Source organism: Pleurodeles waltl, chromosome 4_1 (assembly GCF_031143425.1).
Source record: "Pleurodeles waltl isolate 20211129_DDA chromosome 4_1, aPleWal1.hap1.20221129, whole genome shotgun sequence".
Lineage (NCBI taxonomy): Eukaryota > Metazoa > Chordata > Amphibia > Caudata > Salamandridae > Pleurodeles > Pleurodeles waltl.
Genome location: NC_090442.1, coordinates 574370394 through 574391771, shown reverse-complemented (window position 1 = coordinate 574391771; position 21378 = coordinate 574370394).

The window sequence follows — 21378 nt, the reverse complement described above, 5'->3', positions numbered from 1 at the left end:
AACCAGAAACCCCATTTCTAATAGGTCCAAATTCCCCCAGTGCGAGACATGTGAAACAAACATGGAGCCAATCCTCTGTGACATCCGCTGTGAGCTCTCTTTCCTTGCCATATGAAATGATTCAACATATGATCAATGTCCTTAAAATATTTCTGGGGGACACGGATGATAATCTTGGCGAAGAGGAACAAGAATAATGGAAGAGTCATCATTTTAACTAATGCAATTCACCTAATTATAGTCAAGTGTCACTCTTGGCCTTCCTTAAGCAGTCCCTGTGCCTTGTGTAAAGTCTTTTCATAGTTAAGCTGCAAAAGAAACCATTGACCCTGCTTCTGCAGGCAGGACGCTCCCCGCTCTGCCTTCCGCACCACCTCTATCCTGTTTCATTCGTCTGAACGACCTTTCCCGCCGCTGCGCCCCCTGCGGCCCCTCCCACCTCCCCCTCCTTCTCACCGTTCCTTGCTGCCTCCTTTTTTCCTTTTTCCTGCCGCTGCACCCCCTGCTGCCCCTCCCACCTCCCCCCTCCTTCTCACCGTTCCTTGCTGCCTCTTTTTTCCCTTTTTTCCGCCACTGCATCCCCTGCGGCCCCTCCGCCTCCCCCCTCCTTCTCACCGTTCCTTGCTGCCTCCTTTTTTCCTTTTTTCCGCCGCTGCGCCCCCTGCAGCCCCTCCCACCTCCCCCCTCCTTCTCACCGTTCCTTGCTGCCTCCTTTTTTCCTTTTTCCAACCGCTGTGTCCCCTGCGGCCCCACCCCCCAGCCCTCTCATTCGCCAGGTCCTCCCACCTCCCAGCTGCCACTCCCACCCTCCCCTCCTCTTATGGCAGCTGCGTCGCGGTAACAGGGAGCAACCTTTGACCCTGCTTCTGCAGGCAGGTCGCTCCCCGCTCCGCCTTCCGCACCACCTCCATCCCATTTAATTTGCCTGAATGACTTTTCCCGCCGCGTCGCCCACTGCGGCCCCTCCCGCCTCCCCCCTCCTTCTTACCATTCCTTGCTGTCTCCTTTTTTCCGCCGCTGCACCCCCTGTGGCCCCTCCCGCCTTCCCCCTCCTTCTTACCGTTCCTTGCTGCCTCCTTTTTTCCCGCCGCTGCGGCCCCTGCGGCCCCTCCCACCTCCCCTCCTTCTCACCATTCCTTGCTGCCTCCTTTTTCCCGCTGCTGCGCCCCCTGCGGCCCCTCCTGCCTCCCCCCTCCTTCTCACCATTCCATGCTGCCTCCTTTTTTTCCTTTTTCCCACCGCTGCGCCCCCTGTGCACCTCCCACCTCCCCCTCCTTCTCACCGTTCCTTGCTGCCTCCTTTTTTCCTTTTTCCCGCCGCTGCGTCCCCTGCATCCCCACCCCCAGCCCTCTTATTCGCCAGGACTTCCCGCCTCCCAGCTGCCACTCCCACTCTCCCCTCCTCTTATGGCAGCCGTGGCGAGGTAACAGGGACCAACCTTTGACCCTGCTTCTGCAGGCAGGTCGCTCCGCGCTCTGCCTTCCGCACCACCTACATCCCGTTTCATTTGCCTGAATGACTTTTCCCGCTGCTGCGCCCCTGCTGCCCTTCCGGCCTCCCCCCTCCTCACCATTCCTTGCTGCCTTCTTTTTTCCTTTTTCCCGCTGCTGTGCCCCCTGCGGCCCCTCCCGCCTCCCCCTCCTTCTCACCGTTCCTTGCTGCCTCCTTTTTTCCTTTTTCCCGCCGCTGCATCCCCTGCAGCCCCTCCTGCCTTTCCCTCCTTCTCACCGTTCCTTGCTGCCTCCGTTTTTCCTTTTTCCCTCCGCTGCGCCCCCTGCGGCCCCTCACGCCTCCCCCCTTCTTCTCACCGTTCCTTGCTGCCTCCTTTTTTCCTTTTTTGTGGCGCTGCGTGTCCTGCAGCCCCACCCCCCAGCCCTTTCATTCACCAGGACCTCCCATCTGCCACTCCCATCCTCCCCTCCTCTGATGGCAGCCGCGGCGCGGTAACAGAGAGCAACCTTTGACCCAGCTTTTGCAGGCAGGTCGCTCCCCTCTCCGCCTTCTTCACCACCTCTATCCCGTTTCATTTGCCTGAATGACTTTTCCCACCGCTGCGCCCCCTGCGGCCCCTCCCACCTCCCCCCTCTTTCTCACCGTTCCTTGCTGCCTCCTTTTTTCCTTCCTGCCTCCTTTTTTCTTTTTTCCCACCGCTGCGCCCACTGCGGCCCCTCCCACCTCCCCCCTCCTTCTCACTGTTCCTTGCTGCCTCCTTTTTTCCTTTTTCCCGCCGCTGCGCCCCCTGTGGAACCCTCCCACCTCCCCCCTCCTTCTCACCGTTCCTTGCTGCCTCCGTTTTTCCTTTTTCTCGCCGCTGTGCCCCCTGCGGCCCCTCCCGCCTCCCCCCTCCTTCTCACCGTTCCGTGCTGCCTCCTTTTTTCCTTTTTCCCTCCGCTAGGTCCCCTGCGGCCCCACCCCTCAGCTCTCTCATTCGCCAGGACCTCCTGCCTCCCAGCTGCCACTCCCATCCTCCCCTCCTCTTATGGCAGCTGCTGCGCGGCCGCGCAGCGGGCGTGCTGCTGGCGCGCCGAAGGCACGCCAAAGGCAAGCCCATCTGCGCCCGTCGGCACCTGGACCGCCCCCAGCGCCAGAACCCCTGGCCCCAGCAACAGCCACCCTGCCAGCATTCGCTACAACGCCGACACCGTCCACGCACTCAACACCAGCCGAGACACCACCTGCTTCCAGGCCTCTCCAAAGAGCACGCACGGACCCTTCTCCTTCCACAACTGCAGCTTCACCTGCAACAGAGCCCACATACCTCCTAGGAACAAGACCAACCACCTCCGTTGCATACTCCTCAACACCCGCTCAGCACGCAAGCACGCCATCGAAGTATGGGACCTGCTCGACTCCACCTCCACGGACGTGGCCTTTCTAACCGAAACTTGGTGGAACGACTCCTCAGCACCCGACATCACCATAGCCATCCCGAACGGATACAAAGTTGCGCGCCGAGACTGCACCAACGGAGGAGGCATAGCCATCATCCACAAAGCCACCCTCGAAGTCAAAACCACCCTGGACGACTCATTCAGCGCCGCCGAACTCCTTCGCTTCCAAGTCCGCACCGACCCCAACACCACGCTCAGAGGAACACTCATCTATAGACCCCCAGGACCCAGGGCACCTTTCTGCAATGCCATCGCCGACCTGGCCAGCGCCCACACACTCGCCTCCATGGACTACATCCTCCTCGGGGACCCGAACTTTCACCTCAAAAACAACAATGACACCAACTCCACCATCCTAACCGAAAACCTCGCCAACATCGGCTTCACACAGCTCGTCAACACACCCACCCACACAGCCAGTCGCACCCTTGACCCCATCTTCTCCACAAGCAACCACGTCACCTTCAATCATACCTCCGAACTCTACTGGACCAACCACCACTGCATCCACTTCACCTTCAAGAAACAGACAGAACACCACCTCACCGAACAACCACCACGCCGTCGATGGGGCAAAGTCACCGAATTTCAACGAACCAACTCCCTAGCCCAGAATCCACCCGTCAACCCCACCGACCCCGACATCGGGGCACACAACCTCAAGCTATGGATCAACGACTGCGCCGACCGCCTTGTTCCACTCAGAAAACCCTCCAACAACCACATCAACAAAAAAGTCACCTGGTTCACCAATGACCTCCAAGCCACCAAACGCCACTGCCGAAAACTCAAGCAAATATGGCTACTCGAACGCACGCCAGACAACCACACGGCACTCAAGGATGCCACACACAAACACCACCACCTCATCAGGCTAGCAAAAAGATCCTCCTTCAAAACCCGCCTAGAAAACAATGCCCACGACTGCAAAGAACTTTTCAGCATCATAAAAGAACTCTCCAATCCAAACACCACGTCAACGACATCACCCCCTCTCAAGAACTATGCGACGCCCTAGCAACCGCCTTCCACCAAAAAATCATGAACATCCACGACAGCTTCAACTCCCCTCACACTCCGGACGCTCCTACCCCACCAACCACGAACTCCACCCGCTCCAGCCGACTGACCTCCTGGACCAACATCAGCGACGACGAGACCCGCAAGACCATGAACTCCATCCACTCCAGATCACCATCAGACCCCTGCCCACACCACATCTTCAACAAAGCAGACACAGCCATCGCACCACACCTACTGAAAGCCATCAACATCTCCTTCGAAACTGCAATATTCCTGGAAAGCTGGAAACACGCCGAAATCAACGCCCTTCTCAAGAAACCAAAGGCAGACCCCAAGGACCTGAAAAACTTCCAGCCCATCTCTCTGCTCCCTTTCCCGGCAAAGGTCATCGAGAAAATCGTCAACACTCAGCTCACTTGGTACCTTGAAGACAACAACATCCTCGACCCCTCCCAGTCCGGCTTCAGATGCAACCACAGCACCGAAACCACCCTCCTCGCCACCACAGATGACATAAGAAGCTACCTCGACAATGGAGAAACATCAGCCCTCATCCTCCTAGACCTATCAGCCGCCTTTGACACCGTCTGTCACCACACCCTAAAATCCCGCCTCCATGTAGCAGGAATCCAGGACCAAGCCCTCGAATGGACTGCATCCTTCCTCGCCGGCAGAACCCAAAGAGTCCGCCTCCCCTGTACCGATCCAAAGCCTTCAACATCACCTGCGGCATACCCCAGGGCTCATCCCTCAGCCCGATGCTGTTCAACATCTACATGGCCCCCCTTGCACAAGTGGCCCACCAGCACAACCTCAACATCATCTCCTACGCCGACGACACCCAACTCATCCTCTCCCTCACCAAGGACCCGCACACTGCCAAAACCAACCTCCACGAGGGACTAAAAGCCATCGCCGACTGGATGAGAGACAGCCGGCTAAAACTGAACTCGGACAAAACAGAGATCCTTGGGCTCACCCCCTCTGCCTGGGACAACTCATGGTGGCCGTCCACGCTGGGTCCCCCACCGACACCCACCGACAGTGCACAAAACCTCGGCTTCACCATCGACTCCTCACTCTCCATGTCAAAGCAGGTCAGTGCCATCTCCTCCTCCTGCTACAACACCCTCCACATGCTTCCAGAGTTTACAAATGGATCCCAACAGAAACAAAAAAAACAGTAACCCAGGCCCTCGTCAGCAGCAGACTCGACTACGGCAATGCCCTCTACACCGGTATCTCATCCAAACTCCTCCAACGCCTCCAACGCATCCAAAACGCCTCCGCCCGACTCATCCTCAACATCCCTCGCCACTGCCACATCACCCCCCACCTAAGAGACCTTCACTGGCTCCCCGTCAACAAGAGGATCACCTTCAAGCTCCTCACCCACGCACACAAGGCACTCCACAACACCGGACCATCATACCTGAACAACAGACTCAGCTTCTACACCCCCACCCGACATCTCCGCTCCGCTAACCTCGCCCTCGCCGCCATCCCCCGCATCCGACGCAAATCTTCCGGCGGCAGATCATTCTCGTACCTCACCGCCAAGACCTGGAACACCCTCCCGCCGGATCTACGACAGACCCAGGACCTTCTTTCCTTCAGAAAAGTCCTCAAGACTTTGCTCTTCGAGCAGTAGCAACGCCTCCCCACCCCCCAACCCCAGTGCCTTGAAACACTCACGGGTATGTAGCGCGCTTTACAAATTGATTGATTGATTGATCTCTAAAGGGTTCTGTGTGACTAATATAATCAAGTATCTATAATTACATGAGAAACTGCATACTGGGGCTGAATGACCCTTGGGAGCACTGACACGGGACGGTTACAAAGCAGCACTTCAGATTTAAATGATTTACTTTGTAGCCCGCCCAGATTCATAAACCTTTCCATTGCATCGAACGCTCTTACTATATTTTGTTCTTCTGCTGATATCCTCAGCGAATATTTTAACCTAAGTGCGTTCTGCATAGGGGCTTTAAGTACAGTGTCTTGTCGTAGCAGGGCTGCCAGCAGTTCGATGAATAATGCACACAGGACAGGGGACATAGGGCAGCTTTACCACATGCCCCTGTTGATTATTATATTTCCTATCTTGTTCCCATTAACTATCACTCCAGCCTCCGCACAACTGTATACATTTTTCAGTAGATGGACCAACTTTTGGGGAAAGTTAAAGTGATCTAAAAGTGCAAAGAGATCTTTCAATTGCACCAAGTCAAATGCATTTTCTGCGTCAAGCATAATTTTGGCTGCTTTTACCGTGTAATCGATTGCTTGAAGTAAACAGTTCATTTGGATGTTATACTCCTTCCTGGAAGAAAGCCTAATTGTTCAAGATGTACCTTCTTGGGCGGGAGGAATAATTTGTGATACTATAATCTGTGCAAAAATGTTATAGTCTCTATTTAGTAAACTGATAGGGTGGTAAGATCCTGGTCTGTCTGCTGATTTGCCTTTTTTAGAAAGCTCATTATTACGGCTTCCGTGAAAGAACATGGCATTGCCCTTGAGTATTTAGTGAAATAGTAATACCAATAGTTTAGCTATCTGGTCCATTAAAACGTTATGTAGTTTAGTGGGAAATCCATCACACTCACAAGCCTCCCAATTGAGAGATGGTTTAATTGCCTCCTGAACGTCTTCTAAATTTATGGGTGTGATTGCTGTAACATTAAGTTTGTCACTAACCCTTGGCAGTCTAATTATGTGTAGAAATTCTTTGAGTTGCTCAAGGGGAGTCTGGTTTCTAGAGGTATATAAATTAGTATAGTGTTCTAAAAAGACCTTATTAATGTCTTCCGGTTGAGTCACTGCCTGACTCCCTATCTAATTGTATATTGACGTGACCACTGTGTTATTAGGTTGTTTTTTTATGGACCAGGCTAATATTCTCTCACATGTTCACTTTCGTCATAGTACTTTTGGAAACATGTATTATGATCTAGCAGCTCTTGAGATATATAATACTCTTGTAGTGCATGTAGCGCATGCACTAACTTGGTCCCTGATGTAGGCGATTGGGATATCAAATGTTCTGTAACTGCTAGGTCTAGTTCTTGCTGCAAGACTGCTCCGTTCTGACTTTATGGTTTTGAGCCTGATATGCAATGGCTTTCCCCCGCATGAACGCCTTACAGGACTCCTATATACAAAAAGTAGACATGGAACCCAGATTTCTCTCAAATAAGTATTGTAATACTATACACATACTTTCCAACCATCTGGGGTTGACTAATAAAGCTTTATTAAGTGCCCATCTTGTCCTATCTTGTTCCCTTATGGCCATTTGTAGGACATTGGCTCTGTATGTACTATTTCAAAGTAAGAAATAGCATGCACAGAGTCCAAGGGTTCCCCTTAGTGGTAAGATAGTGGCAAAAAGAGATAATTCGAATGCTCTATTTTGTGGTAGTGTGGTCGAGCAGTAGGCTTATCAGAGGGTAGTGTTAAGCATTTGTTGTACACACACAGGCAATAAATGAGGAACACACACTCAGAGACAATTCCAGGCCAATAGGTTTTTGTATAGAAAAATATATTTTCTTAGTTTATTTTAAGAACCACAGGTTCAAGATTTACAAACAATACTTTAAATGAAAGGTATTTCACTTAGGAACTTTAGGAGCTTTGAATTAGCAAGATAGCATATACAGTTTTCACACAAATGGCATATAGCTATTTTAAAACTAGACACAGTGCAATTTTCAACAGTTCCTGGGGAGGTAAGTGTTTGTTAGTTTTGCAGGTAAGTAAACGACCTACGGGGTTCAAAGTTGGGTCCAAGGTAGCCCACCGTTGGGGGTTCAGGGCAACCCCAAAGTTACCACACCAGCATCTCAGGGCCGGTCAGGTGCAGAGGTCAAAGTGGTGCCCAAAAAGCATAGGCTTCAATGGAGAAGGGGGTGCCCCGGTTCCAGTCTGCCAGCAGGTAAGTACCCGCGTCTTCGGAGGGCAGACCAGGGGGGTTTTGTAGGGCCCCGGGGGGACACAAGTCAGCACAAAAAGTACACCCTCAGCGTCACGGGGGCGGCGGGTGCAGTGTGCAAACAGGCGGCGGGTTCGCAATAGGTTTCAATGGGAGACCAAGGGGTCTCTTCAGCGATGCAGGCAGGCAAGCCAGGGTAGCCACCACCTGGGCAAGGGAGAGGGCCTCCTGGGGGTCACTCCTGCACTGGAGGTCGGATCCTTCAGGTCCTGAGGGCTGCGGATGTAGTGCCCTTACCAGGTGTTGGGTCTTTGAAGCAGGCAGTCGCGGTCAGGGGGAGCCTCGGGATTCCCTCTGCAGGCGTCGCTGTGGGGGCTCAGGGGGGTCAACTCTGGCTACTCATGGTCTCGTAGTCGCTGGGGAGTCCTCCCTTTGGTGTTTGTTCTCCACAAGTCGATCCGGGGGCGTCGGGTGCAGAGTGCAAAGTCTCACGCTTCCGGCGGGAAATGTGTGTTGTTTCAAAGTTGCTTCTTTGTTGCAAAGTTGCAGTCTTTGTGGAACAGAGCCGCTGTCCTCTGGAGTTCTTGGTCCTTCTAGATGCAGGGTAGTCCTCTGAGGCTTCAGAGGTTGCTGGACCCTGTGGAACGCGTCGCTGGAGCAGTGTCTTTAAAAGTGGGGAGACAGGCCGGTAGAGCTGGGGCCAAAGCAGTTGGTGTCTCAGTCTTCTCTGCAGGTTTTTCAGATCAGCAGTGCTTCTTCGTCTTAGGTTGCAGGAATCTATCTTGCTGTGTTCTGGGAGCCCCTAAATACTCAATTTAGGGGTGTGTTTAGGTCTGGGGGATTAGTAGCCAATGGCTACTAGCCCTGAGGGTGGCTACACCCTATTTGTGCCTCCTCCCTGAGGGGAGGGGGGCACATTCATATCCCTATTGGGGAAATCCTCCATCTGCAAGATGGAGGATTTCTAAAAGTCAGAGTCACCTCAGCTCAGGACACCTTAGGGGCTGTCCTGACTGGCCAGTGATTCCTCCTTGTTTTTCTCATTATCTCCTCCGGCCTTGCCGCCAAAAGTGGGGCCGTGGCCAGAGGGGACGGGCAACTCCACTAGCTGGAGTGCCCTGGGGTGCTGTAACAAAGGGGGTGAGCCTTTGAGGCTCACCGCCAGGTGTTACAGTTCCTGCAGGGGGAGGTGAGAAGCACCTCCACCCAGTACAGGCTTTGTTACTAGCCACAGAGTGACAAAGGCACTCTCCCCATGTGGCCAGCAACATGTCTGGTGTGTGGCAGGCAGCTAAAACTAGTCAGCCCACACTGGTAGTCGGTTAAGGTTTCAGGGGGCACCTCTAAGGTGCCCTCTGGGGTGTATGTTACAATAAAATGTACACTGGCATCAGTGTGCATTTATTGTGCTGAGAAGTTTGATACCAAACCTCACAGTTTTCAGTGTAGCCATTATGGTGCTGTGGAGTTTGTGCATGACAGACTCCCAGACCATATACCCTTATGGCTACCCTGCACTTACAATGTCTAAGGTTTTGCTGAGACACTGTAGGGGCATAGTGCTCATGCACTTATACCCTCACCTATGGTATAGTGCACCCTGCCTTAGGGCTGTAAGGCCTGCTAGAGGGGTGACTTATCTATACCTATAGGCAGTGTGAGGTTGGCATAGCACCCTGAGGGGAGTGCCATGTCGACTTAGTCTTTTTATCCCCACTAGCACACACAAGCTGGCAAGCAGTGTGTCTGTGCTGAGTGAGGGGTCCCCAGGGTGGCATAAGACATGCTGCAGCCCTTAGAGACCTTCCCTGGCATCAGGGCCCTTGGTACCAGGGGTACCAGTTACAAGGGACTTACCTGGATGCCAGGGTGTGCCAATTGTGGAAACAAAGGTACAAGTTAGGGAAAGAACACTGGTGCTGGGGCCTGATTAGCAGGCCTCAGCACACTTTCAAATCATAACTTGGCATCAGCAAAGGCAAAAAGTCAGGGGGTAACCATGCCAAGGAGGCATTTCCTTACACCATTTCTATCTAGAATATTGGGGCTGAATAATTCGAAAAATGGTTGGTGAGTATCATTGATCTTCTCCTTCTCAATTGTGAAGATTTTAAAAATGTCTATACGAGATGGCTAATTAAACTGTTTAGAGAAACAGGTAAACCCCTCATCATTTTAATTAAAAAGCGCACTGCCTTGAGTTTGTTCAGGGCCTTATTTTTGTGGGAACTTTAACATCCTGCAGAATATTGAAATCTCCTCGATCACAATAAGGCATTGCAAAGTAGACAAAAGATTGCAGATCTCACTTAATGAGGTTATATCGTCATCTATTGGCCCATAAAAAAGGGATTGAGTATAATTGTTGATTATCAATGCCTAAACTAACAAGTATCCATCTTGCTTTACTATCATGAACTACGTTTAGTACCTGTCCCCCTACCCTATGTAAACTTAAGATGGTCACACCGCATTCACCCCCAATGGCTGAAGAGTAGTAAGCATGCAAAATAAAGTTGGGATGTCTTGGCTCTTTTATATGTGCTTTGAGATGGGTTTCTTGTAGAAATAGAATTTTGGCCCCAGCCCCCTTAAGCTACTGAAGGACAGCCCGAAGCTTAATATTGTTATTAGCCCCATTATTTTTACAGAAAGGTATCTTAATTGCCTGAATACTTATCTTGTTTTGTTGATTTATAGACAGAGAAAGGTGTCATACCCACTTCCTTCTTGTTGTTGACCTTGAACATATCTTTCCTACCTGATTTTTTTATTTAACCCCCTCCTCACCGAGGTGAACCTCACCCTCCACCCCTAGCCATCCCTAGAGCCCTACTCATCATAGACTCACTCCCCCACTCCTACCCTCTCCTATAGTGCCCATACCTGCCCCCTCCCCTTCTCCTGCTTCCCCCCAGATGAGTGCCCTGACATGGCACTTGGAGCTCTGCTTTCGAGCAGCATGACCAATACAGCAGAAATAGTCTATTGCTAAACAGACCGGATAGACCTTGTTAATCTTCTCCCATTTAACTGTCATAATCAAAAGACGCTATTGCGTGGACAAGTTCGCCCCCCTCCATCCTGGTTCATATTCCTCAGGAATTTCTTGGCCTGATCCACTGAAATGAAAAACATAAGTCTGGCCTTTGAACCAAACCTTCAGTTTTGTAGGCTGGAGTAAGCCAGCCGACGCCCCTAGCTTTTTAAACCAATTCTTTCCATCTCTTTGTGGCCACAATGGACATATCGGGAAATATGTGAAATGAGAAATTGTCTGTAATATTAAATGTCTTGAGATAGAATCTGCCCCTTAATCCTTGCCAACATTGACTAGGATAGTTTGTGGGTATTTAGCATTTGAGGCCCTCATAGAGGGGACCCAATGCTCTGGCATGATGGTTAAGTCTTGGCTGGCTTGGGCTTGGTTGGAGAGGACATATTTGTCAATGAGAGCTGTAATAAATTGGGCTACTGTTCCCCCCACTTTGCGATCCTCTGGAATTCCCACAAAATGGAGGTTTGAGCGATGGGATCTCTTTTTGATGTCATCGACTTTCATCTGTAGGTCCTCCAGCTCTGCTTGAATTTTGAAAGTTCCAAAGTACTGGTCATTGCCTCTGTCTTTGAGGTCACTGACTCTCTGTTCCACCTGAGACATATGCAAGGCCAGCTGTTGAATATTAGTATTAATTCACGCTAGGTACTCATTTGTTTTCCTGTGGGCCTCTTTTTGTGTAATTTGTAAGTCCTGCAATTCTTTTAAAAGCTGCCTAAGTGTCACTTTCAAACTTGCTGGGAGGGTTTGAGGTATTGAACCATCCCTTCTTGCTTGTGGGGGATTTTGTCTGTATTGGAATGTATTACCTGATCATCTAGCACACCTCCAGCAGGCTTAAGGTTGCCATCCATTTGGGTAGACCCTGACAATGGGGCTGTCCCTTGGTCTTGTAAAGATATGTCGATCACTGCTCCCCAGCGGGTTGTTTGGAGCCAGCACTTTTGAACAGAGGATAAGAGGAAGCAGTTTTGGGCCCATTCACAGCCAAAGCAATAGCCCCTTCTCCTTGGATGTTTTTGCACTGTATGGGATATCTCCCAGTGAACCAGAGGACAAATTGAATTAAACATAGGGAGATGTCTCAGGGGATTCTGTATCTTTACTGGATGATGATCCTGGGCCACCCACCTGTCTAGCAATTTTGTTGTAGTCCCTTTGCTGCCTGGATCTTAAATCTTGAACTAGTAAGGAGGGATTGGCTTCAACTCTTATTATGCCGAGGCACTTTACTTGTGATGCATGTTTGCATGGATGTACCACAGGAGATCTGCTTCATCTATTACTTATTGTACCACTTTGACTTCTTGGTTTCCACTTCCCTTCCAAATTTGTTGAATGTTCGTTCAAGAAGGCACTTAGGGGGATGCTGGAGGTTTCTCAGGGTGATCACAAGCAGCAGTTATGCTGCATAAACCGCTTCCGCAGCACCCTCGGTCCACTCCCTCTCCAGAGAAACCTATTGTCCTCTATGCAGAGTGCTTTCAACTCCTTGTTGCTGATGGTAAAAGGAAGTCTGGCAGGGTAGCTACTGGCACAATGCTTTCTTGAAAGGGATTTGCCGATCTCCTCGTGGTGTCTCTACTTTCCCCCTTGGCCTGGTTGAAAGGCGAGTCTCGGGTGACTTGCTATCTGTTTGCCTGCTGCCACCTGTTGTTTGCACTTTCCTCCTCCTTTTAACGGGCATCCTTGTGTCCTCTCACTATATGCTGGGAGCTTTTCTCTCCCCACTGAGAATGTGTCAAATAGTAGGGGTGTAATATTCTGCCATCCGCTAGGTTTGTAGCATTATAATCAGAGTTTATGTAGTGAGATAACCAGGTTATGAGTGAAGCATGTGCCTGGTGAGACGGAAATGCCTCTTGTAATGATCATGAAGCATTGCAGTAAGTAGATCACTCTCAAATTCTTAGAGCACATGCAAAGGAATTTAAGTGGGGAGCAGTAGCGATAACTGGGCGGCGATGGCCGTTTGAGAAGCTCAGTCCTGGCCGAACCCACAGTGAATGCAATATGCTTGTGCTGTCACCTCGCGGCTGTGAGCCCACAAATCAAGCCGTCCCTCACAGGTGCTTATGGGCAAGCTTCTGTCTGCTCCTGCAGGATGAACCCACCATTCCACACTATTCCGTGCTGCCCTCCTTGGCTGCCTCCTCATAACCACAGGGGCAGCGCTCATTAGTGGCTTACTGGTTTGTTTGTTTGATTGAGTGCCACATGCTGCCCACAGGGGAATTTAGTGAAAACAGCGTATTGCTGCGACCACCATATTGAAAGCGCTCATTTTTGTTGTGCCCCTCATCACCTGACAGTAAATACCTGCTGGGCTTGCTCTCCTTCATTTCCCAATCCTCATCCATAGAATGTTATTGCATAATCTCCCCTCGTGTCTCTTCACATTTGCAGCTGCTTTTGCTCAGGCTTAACCAAGGAGCATGACGGGGGTGCCTATGACCATTGGCCCTAACATTATTTTCCTTCCCATGTAGTTTAATTTTTGTCCTTGCCATGTGGCCAGGGCCCATTTTGTGCAGTCTATGTCTATAGGCCTGAATGTGCTCTTCGTTTCCAATGCTTACTTGCTTGCTGATGTTGTTTGACAATGTTGCTGGCGGCCTTTTTGTGCATCCAGCTAGTGCACCTTTGCCATAGGCTCACATGTGTTATTTGCTCTCCACACCTCCTTGCTTGCTGTTGTTGTTTCACCATGCGGCTAGCGGCCATTTTGTGCATCCAGCTGGTTTGCCTTTGCAATAGACATGCATGTGTTTTTTGGTTTTCATGCCTCCTTTCTCTCTGATGTTGTTTGACCCTGTGGCTGGTGGCCATTTTGCTTTGCCATAGGCTTGCAAGTGTTTTTTGTTCTCTATACCTCCTTGATCTCTGTGGTTGTTTGAACATTTGGCTGGTGGCCATTTTGTGCATCTAGCAAGTGTGCCTTTGCCATAGATTTACATGGATGGACATAATACCAGTTTAATAATATTCTTGAGGGCCATTGTTGAGTGTACATACAAAGAATATGATTTAGATAGACAGTGCTTAATTTGTTACATGGCTTTTTTGCATTCCCTTGCCTCATAATAGGTTTCTTTCTTCTCATCATACACACATCGGTAATTATTGATCTTTTTTCAAATAAATCTTTTATTTTAATTTTATTATTTTACACTTTTAATTATTTAAAATGTTTGTATAATTTAAATTTCTTAGTTTTAATTTCATATTTTTACTTTTTCTTTTAGATTGTTTAATATTTAATTTTTTTATTCAATTTGTTTTTAAATGTATACATTTTTGTTTTTTTTGCATTTTGCCTTCAACCATCCATCCATTCACCGATGCATCCATCCATCCACTACAGGGAACATGCTACAAATTCAGTTTCTTTAGGTATGATTCCATTTCCTACTGGGCACCCTGGCTGCATTGCACTGAAAGATTATTGCATTTCCCTTGGACCACTTAACCGGCAAAGGTTTTTAACCCCTTGGCTGCCATGGACATAAAGGTTACATACTTGACTGCCGTGCTGAGGCACCAAGGACGTAACTGTTACTTCCTGCGACCGAATCATGGGGGGAGCTTTAGCGCTCCACCCATGAGCCTCTCACCCCGCTTCCTTGGGCAGGGATGGAGGGGGAATCACTTCCCCTTCCACCCCCACCTCCTTGATCCCCCCCAGCGATCTCACCCCATCGCGCTGGAAGCCCAGCTTTTAGCGCGTCCGGAAGAGAAACGCTTTGCATTTCTCTTCCAATCCTGGGGCTTGGGGGTGGCACAGAGACATGAAAGAAAAGGCCTTTCCTTTCCTTTCATGTCTCTTTGAGCATTTCTGCAGCCTGATCGTGAAGCGATCGGACTGCAGAAATGCCCACTAGGCAGCAGGGATTTTGTGAAATTGGCATAAAGGAGTGACCCCTTGAGCAAGAGTCTTTTCCCAGGGAGGGCATTGGGTGGCATTTTTTATTAGGCCATTTCCCGCCACCCCTGGGGGCAGATCGGCCTTTTTTTAATTAGGGCAATCTGCCCCCGGTGGGCAGAAGCCACGAGACGCCGTTTTTTTATTTTTATATATGTAAACAATGAAGGGGAGCGACTCCTTGAGCAAGGGTCGCTAACATGGGGGGCAATTATTCATTAGGCCATTTCTGACCCCTGGGGGCAGATCGGCCTATTTTAATTAGCCCGATCTGCCTCGGGGGGCAGAAGCCACTAGACACCAGGGATATATATATGTTTTTTACATAAACAATGGAGGGTCGCTGCCCATAGGGGTGTTGGGGGGCATTTTTTATTAGGCCATTTCTGCCCTCCCTATTTTAATTAAGCTGATCTGCCCCCAGGGAGGGCAGAAGCGACTAGATCCCATGTATTTTTATATATATATATATATATATATATATATATATATATGTAAACAATGAAGGGGAGCGACCCCTTGAGCAAGGGTCGGTCCACTGTGGGGCAATTATTTATTAGGCCATTTCTGCCCCCCCGGTGCAAATCAGCCTATTTTAATTAGGCCGATCTGCCTCCGGGGGGCAGAACCCATTAGACACAAGGGATATATTTTTTTTTACATAAACAATGAAATGGGGACAAAGTTGTTCTGCCCATCTTTGGGCAGATGGGGCAATTACCCCAATCCACTCCCCCGGGGGGGCAGAAAGCCTACTAGATGCCAGGGGAAACAAAATAGTGGGGTGGTGGCTACCAACCGGTTTGGGCATGGTTATGCCCCCTAGCCTAACTGAAGGGGGTAACAGTCTTTCAGCTCTCCCCCACACACTAAAACATCTTATCCCACAGCAAGCAAGAGGACATTTGATTATTTGGGGTTTTGGTTTTACATTTGGGGCATGAGAGCTTGTCTGACTCTCAAAATTGTCCCACTTGGAATGATGAGGGCTGCACCTTTTTGACTTTGGGATGCTACCATGTAGAACAATCTACGAGACCTAGACACTACTCAGAACTAAACATCTGGGTGAGTCCAGGGTGTTGTGCTTCACATGCACCCGCACCATTTTCTTACCCACAATCAATCAATCAATCAATCAGTATACTTGTAAAGCATGGCTATTCACCTGCTAAGGTCTCAAGGCACTGGGGGAGGCAGTAAGTGAGTGGTCGTCAATGAAGAGAGGGCATCAGGTGAAGAGCCAAGTTTTGAGGTCTTTTCTGAATTGCGATAGAGTAGGAGATCTTCTGATGTGGATGGGAAGGGAGTTCGAGGTATTGACGGCGTGGTGGGAGAAGGACCTTCCTCCAGCTGTGGCCTTCCGGATAAGTGGGATGGCGGCAAGGGCGAGGTCGTCGGAGCAGAGCTGCCTAATGGGGGTGTGGAAGTGGAGTCTCAGGTTGAGGTATTTTGGTCCGGCATTGTGGAGGGCTTTGTATGCGTGTGTGAGAGGTTTGAATGTAATTCTCTTGTCTATTGGAAGCCAGTGCAGGTCTCTCAGTAGGGCAGAGGTGTGGCTGTGTTTGGGGGCGTTCTTGATGATACAGGTGGAGGTGTTCTGGATGCGTTGCAGTCTTTTCCGTGTCTTGGTGCTGGTCTTGGCGTAGAGTGTGTTGCCGTAGTCCAGGTGGCTGCTGACGAGGGCCTGGGTGACTGTTTTTTTGGATTCAGTTGGGATCCATTTGAAGATCTTCCTGAGCTTGCACATGGTGTTCAAACAGGTAGAGGAGACTACGCTGACTTGAAGATTCATCGAGAGTGCTGAGTCCAGGATGAATCCGAGGTTGCGGGCGTGGTTGGTAGGGGCCGGAGCTCTATCGAGGGCAGTGGGCCACCAGGAGATGTCCCATGCTCAGGGGTTGTTACCGATGACGAGGACTTCTGTGTTTCCGGTATTTAGCTTGAGGCAGCTCTCCCTGATTCCATTGTGGAAGTTGGTTTTGGCTGTGTGCGGGTCGTTGGTGAGAGAGATGATTAACTGACTGTCATTGGCGTATGAGATGATGTTGAGTGTGTGTTCTCTGGTGATGGTGGCTAGCGGGGCCATATAGAGGTTGAAGAGAGTGAGGCTCAGAGAGGAGCCTTGCAGGACACCGCAGATTATCTTTGTGGCCCCTGAGTAGAAGGGGGGGAGTCAGACTTTTTGGGTCCTGTCTGAGAGGAAGGAGGTGATCGCTTTTAGTGCCTTGTATCGGATGCCGGCATCATGGAGACGAGTCTGTAGAGTAAAGTGGGAGATGGTGTTGAAGGCGGTGGACAGGTCGAGGAGGATGAGAGCCGCAGTCTCACCCCTGTCTAGAAGGATGCTAATGTCATCTATGGTGGCGAGGAGGGCAGTCTCGGTGCTGTGGTTGCTCCTTAAGCCTGACTGTGAGGGGTCCAGGATGTTGTTGAGTTCGATGTGTTTGGTGAGTTGTCTGTTGACAGCCTTTTCAATGACTTTAGCTGGGAAGGGGAGTAGAAAGATGGGCCAGAAGTTCTCGAGGTTGTCTGGGTCTGCAGTGGCTTTCCTCAGTAAGGGCTTGATTTGGCGTGTTTCCAGATTTCTGGGAAGGTGGAGGTTTTTATGGAGCGGTTGATGATGTGCCGAAGTTTGGGTGTGATGGTGCCTCTTGCTTTGTTGAAGATGTGGTGTGGGCAGGGATCGGCGGGAGAGCAGGACTGGATGGAGTTCATGATGTTGGGGGTTTCTTCGTCGGAGATGGTGGCCTAGCAGAGTAGGTGGTGGGGGTTTGGAGGGCTGTGATGGATATGAAGGTGGTGGGCGTGGGATGGTCCTGAGTCAGGAAGCCTTGCAAACCTCCAACAAAGTTGAAAATCACACATTTTTCCCACATTTTTGTGATGGAACCTTATGGAATCTACAGGAATCTACAAAATTCCTACCACCCAGCATTGTCGCATCTATACCAACAACAATTCTGCCCCACTTGTCAGCCTTAAAACGTTTTTTTTCAAACTGCACTTTTGGACCCACTTTCGTTCCCCGTCATTTTCAACACATTTTTGGCTCTTCCATGTCACAGACACTTGGCCCATCTACACAAGTGAGGTATTGTTTCTGTCACTGAAATGTGAGGAAAAAGTGTTTTTTTGCTGAATTTTGAGGTTTGCAAAGGATTCTGGGTAACAGAACCTGATGAGAGCCCCACATATCACCCCATCTTAGATTACCCTAGGTGTCTAGTTTTCAAATATGCACAGGTTTGGTAGGTTTTCCTAGGTGCCAACTAAGCTGGAGGCCAAAATCCACAGCTAGGCACTTTGCAAAAGACAGGTCTGTTTTCTTTGGGAAAATGTGATGTGTTCATGTTGTGTTTTGGGGCATTTCCTGTCGCGGGCACTAGGCCTACCCACACCAATGAGGTGCCATTTTTATCAGGAGACTTGGGGGAATGCTTTGTGGCTCCTCTCAGATTCCAGAACTTTCTGTTACCGAATTGTAAGGAAAAGTATTTTTTCTGGCCAGATTTTGAGGTTTGCAGAGGATTCTGGGTTACAGAACCTAGTGAGAGCCCCATAAGTCACCCCATCTTGGATTCCCCTAGGTGTCTAGTTTTTAGAAATGCACAGGTTTGGTAGGTTTCCCTTGGTGCCGGCTGAGCTAGAGATTAAAACCCACAGCTAGGCACTTCCAAAAAAACACGTCAGTTTTAAATGTAAAATTGTGATGTTTCCATGTTGTGTTTCCTGTCGCGGGCATTAGGCCTACCCACGCAAGTGAGGTACCTTTTTTATCAGGAGATGTAGGGGCACAGAATAGCAGAACAAGTGTTATTGACCTTTGTCTTTCTTTAAATGCTTTCCTTCCAAATGGAAGACTCTGTGTAAAAAAGAAGTCTATTTGAGAAATGCCCTGTAATTCACATGCTAGTCTGGGCACCACGGAACTCAGAGATGTGCGAATAACCACTGCTTCTCATTGCTTCATCTTGTGCCCATTCTGGAAATACAAAGGTTTCGTTGATACCTATTTTTCACTCTTCATATTTCACCAAATTAATTGCTGTATACTAGGTATACAATGAAAACCCATCACAAGGTGGAGCTCCTTTATTGGCTCTGGGTACCTAGGGTTCTTAATGAATCTACAAGCCCAATATATCATCACAACCAGAAGCGTCCAGCAGAAGTAACAGTAAATTACTTTTGAAAATCTGACATTGCAGGAAAAAGCTAAAAAGTAAAACGTGACAATTTTTTTTTAACCTCAATTTCAATATTGTTTCAGCTGTTATGTTCTGTAGGAACTCCTTGTAGGATCTACACAATGACCCCCTGGTGAATTCAGAAGATTGCCTGTTCCTGAAAGCCGGGAAGATGGTGATTGTAGCACTACAAACACTTTGCTAATGCCATTTTCAGGGGGAAAAACGCAAGCCTTCTTCTGCAAGCCTTTTTTCCATTTAAAAAAAAGCCAAACAATATTTTCTCTGTATTTTGGCTAATTTCTTGGTCTCCTCCAAGGGAACCTCTGGGTACCTCTAGAATCCCCAGGATGTTGGGAAAGAAGGACACAAATTTAACATGGGTAGCTTATGTGGACGAAAAGTTATGAGGGCCTAAGCGCAAACTGTCCCAAATAGCCAAAAAAAGGCCTGGCATGTGATGGGGAAAAGGCCTGGCAGCAAAGGGGTTAAAGGAATATTCAATTTTCCCATGCACCTCTCTGACTATCATAGGTGTCTCTTTTAAATCAGATGGAGATAAAGCCAGGAGTTGTATCTTTATGTTGTGTTGCCTGATTTGTAATGAACTGTTATGGTATGGTGGTGTGGTTTAAACTTACAATGGTTGGATAAATTATTATTTATTACATAAGTAACCAACCACAACTAATATTGCACTAGTCTTTATTATTTCAACCTGCCACAATGCCATGTTTCACTAAATATATGTTTGTTTCTTGCCTGGTTGCAATTAAGTTAACAAGAGAAGAAGAGACATTGCTTGCAGTACTGCTAAAGAGAAGGCCTGTACAGTGATTTCAGTCCTCCAGTCCATTCTGCTTATACAGCTAAATGCCACTGCCAATTGAGAGCTTTAAGATAACCCCAAAGAACATTTCCCCCAAGAAAGTGGTCAGTGAGAAGAAACAGTTTTCACCAGTGGCATGCCGACCACAATTTTTTTAGAGAGTTGTGTGCCTGCCACACTGGCCTCCGGGGATGGACGTGGAAACAGCTCTCCTGCACCAATAGCACCACCCCATCCAGCTAATCCCAAGACCATATCTGTCACTGAGGCAGGCAATACAATCATAGTGATGCTAATGAGCAGTGAAGTTGAATTGGATTTAGCCCTTTCGCAAAGTAGTACCTAATTGTTTCAGGAAACGGAGCAAAGTGGACAGCGGTTGCAACCAGCAATAGTTGATCTTCCTGAAGATGGAGAAGAACAGGAGATTGATCTTCCTGCTGAGGAAGAACCTCCTCTTTTAGAATAATTGGATGCTAGATCTCCTGCAAGAAAAAGAAAGGGTACTACTCCACCATCTTCGCCAAGCACCACTTCTGATGACAATGATAGGGACATGGAGTGGAACCCGACAGAGTCTGGGAGATGGCAGGAGAGGCAAGGGAAAAGAAATGTTTCAGAAAGCCTTAGAATCATGGAAGGGGATGAGGAGGATGATGACGACAAGCCAGTCTTTGTGGAAGCTTGCATAGAGGAGTCCGATATTACTATCTAACCTTCTCCACTGAATGTGGCACAGATAGCACCTCCAACTCATATTTGTAAAGCCCCATCTGAGACCTGCACTAACCCCTACCTCTGTAGAAGTATGCACTGCAAAGAGGTATCTGACATATCCATCCACCTCCAGTTCTTCTTAAGCATTGACAGTGCCCCAGTATGAACATTCTTCTCCCCAGTTTGGGACTTTTTTATAATTAAAAAGCAGGAAGAGAACATTTCTATATGCTCAGTTTGCCATGCTAGTGTTCGTCGAGGTAAGCCTGGTTCACATTATTATACTGGAGACAAGGCTACCCATATGAAAAAACATCATGCAATCCCATGGGAGGAACACCTTTAAAAAATTGCTGAACGTGGTTGTGGTGGTGAGGGTGAGGAGATCCAGGAAACATCAACTACAACTATTGAAATCATGGTGTACGGTGAGGAAGAAGAGGGTGACATCCTCATATAAAGCAGACCTGTCCTCATCAGTGCTCCAGAATCCCCCACCTCAGCGACCTCACAATGCCACAAGAAGACTTAGGCCCATATTTATACTTGTTTTGTGCCGCTTTTGCTTAAAAAGAATTATGCAAATGCAGGTCAAAAATATGTCCCTCAGAGTCAGAAGAGACAGCATGACATACAGTGACTGCCTCACAATGCACATTGTGTCTACCACCACCTACTTCTCAAAAAATGCCTGTATTAGTGGCCCCAGACCATGGGCCCTACGACCTCCATCACCCAACAGCACATTTGTACAATGGGAAGCTGGCAAAAATTTTAGCGCTGGACCTCTTCTCTTTTTCTTTTGTGT